This window comes from Montipora foliosa, chromosome 3 (assembly GCF_036669935.1).
Source record: "Montipora foliosa isolate CH-2021 chromosome 3, ASM3666993v2, whole genome shotgun sequence".
Taxonomy (NCBI): Eukaryota; Metazoa; Cnidaria; class Anthozoa; order Scleractinia; family Acroporidae; genus Montipora; species Montipora foliosa.
The window spans coordinates 37,900,893-37,903,392 of record NC_090871.1 but is presented as its reverse complement, the minus strand read 5'-3'; the positions used below and the strand labels follow the sequence as shown (position 1 = coordinate 37,903,392).

Genomic DNA, 2,500 nt, shown 5'->3' with positions numbered 1-2,500 from the left:
TGCTGTAGTGAGCCAATATCTAGTGAGGTCTGGAATCCACCTTCTTATCGTGCGCAAGGTAAACTTGTCTGCTACTATCGAAAGGATTTGGCGCCGGACCTGCCACATGCTAGAGCTGTTATAGCAATCTGCCAATGCGCTCATCAGAACGTCATCAACATCTACTTCTGCATCTTCTTCGCCGCAGGACAAGTCTTCATGCTCTAGAGAGCGGTACGTAGTGAGGGTTCTCCACAGTTGCTCAGACTGGTGCAGCGCCACTTCTCCTAAGACCGCACCCACTGCTTGGCGGGCCTTGCGCAAATGACGTCTCCGTGTTCTCGCACTTGCGTCTGACCAGGGTACAGTTGCAGGGTAGCGGACTGGGCTGATATCTTTGCTCTCAAGAAACTCGTTCATTTTCTGAAGCGGCGACACATCTTTTGCCCGACCGCGGGAGACTGGCGTGCATGTCATGTCTAAGGAAGAATCTAATGACGGTGAGTAGAGGCTCTCAGGAAGTGTGGCCAAGGCGGTAGACTGCTCTGCTGCATTAGCGGGTGGTGCTGGCGTACTCTGCGCCATCGGTAACGATTCGATAGCTGCACTTGCTGCAGATGCTGAGCCTCCTCCGCCTTCCTGTGTTTAGATTGAAACACAGATGTTTAGAGTTTACTAAATACTAACAAAAATAGACTATTCTATTAGGTTTGACTGCGCAAAAAGAGCGGTGTGAGGACTAATCACCAGTGGAACCAGCTTTCTTTGGAGCTTTTGTTTTGGCAGAAACATTTGGCACCATCATAACAAAAGGTTGATTCTTGACGGGTCCTGATCCTCACGCATATCTAGTCTATACTATCCGCTGAGTCTATTCTGTTTTCTACTTAGTGCTATTGGTAGTTAATTATTGCTAAATAATTACCTCTGTTCAAGAATATCTGGTTTATACTCTATCGTTATCCACACTTATTATTCTTGTTCCCGGATCCTCGCGGTCATGCCAGGAAACAGGGACACCTAAAATATTAGTCTGATTAAAGATTTGATTATCTCTCGAGCGGCCATTGATCAGTGAGCTAATTAGAATAGTGTTGGACGCCCTGCAACTAGAACCATCCACAGTCTAAACAACAGTCACAAAAGTCCAGTCACATCTCTGCTCGAATTATGTGCTAACTAGTCAACACTGAAAAAAATGCGGTATTGTCCCTTTCATGCGACATCTCAAATCTTCCGTTCTCCGGGTATAAAATGGAGAAAATAATCCTCACGTTTAGTATCATGTGGTTTTTACACGTATCGTCACCTTACCAAGCTCAGGGCGCACATCCTATCAGAAACCTCTATAACTTCCCCCGAGGGGACTTCTCGTCCGATCTTGCCAAGGCGCTTTCGGCAGCAGGAGCACACGCCTGCAAATATAATGATGTATAAATAGTTAATTTCGCTATTTATGGCGGTTGCTATCAGTTGTGTCTATATAAGATATAGTTAACTAATAACCTTTAAGAAAACTCACCTGATCCGACGGGAACGAATATGCCAGTTTCGTTAAGCACCTTTTGTGAAGCTAGTTTAGTGAGCCCCCTTTCCGCTCTCGGCTGATTCTTAATTTTCACACTGTGTGAGGACAGTAAAGCCGGGACGTCGCAACGAGTTGAGCTGCGTTTCCAGCCAAGACCAAGTGTCTCGCGATGGTGAGGGCATATCTTAAGTTGATCAATGTTTTGCAGACGTGAAAAGAGATGCGCTCTTGCGAGAATGAGCTCAACTTCATTCTGCACATCAGTAAAGGCAAGTGCAGACTTATGCTTATCTATATTACTGGTGCAGTTGAGCAATGGAATGAGTTTCACGGACTTTTCTTTATCCTTGCTACTGAAATCACACTTCCCGCCAACAATCTCTTGGAAGGAACAAGCTTCACCTTCCATAGTGGTAAAAAATGATTTACGTTCTCACTGGCGCAAAACCCCGACCATGGGAACAGTACCATACGATTGGTCGATTCTCATCTTTGGCAAAGACGCCCAAGAACACTCTGTGCGCAACCTGGATTTGAAATTTCGCGGCAGATTTTGTTAATTTGGATGCCTCCCTTAACATGGATTTCAATTATCAATATTTTTTTAATGTACGTTTTTCTCTACTTTTTATCTGTGCAAAAATTATTATTTTTTTTTTTGGAACTGCCCACCCCACCCCCTCCCCCGCCTCAAATAATAAGATGGTCTGTGAGGTGCTTCACAATCTGTCACGCAATTCCAAAATAACGCTCTGCCTGCATTCGCCAGGTCTCATCAGCTCCAGAGTGAACAGATTCCAACACAAAAACAGATCTAAGTGTGTCACGAATGTCTTAATAGCGTACCCAGGCATATTTGATCGATGAACTTCAGCGTTTCTTACATTAAGATAGAATTATTGGCTTTTCCTGAAACATTCAAGCTTATATCTACTACACCCGATTAAAAGCCTCATATGCAGCCGCCATTGGCTTAATTCTGCCGCTGCAAGA

At 44.6% G+C, this 2,500-nt stretch overlaps 1 pseudogene; it reads right to left on the bottom strand.

The window, feature by feature from the left end:
- LOC137995713 (uncharacterized) overlaps positions 1 to 2,500 on the bottom strand; it is a 419,354-nt pseudogene that overhangs the window by 414,371 nt on the left and 2,483 nt on the right.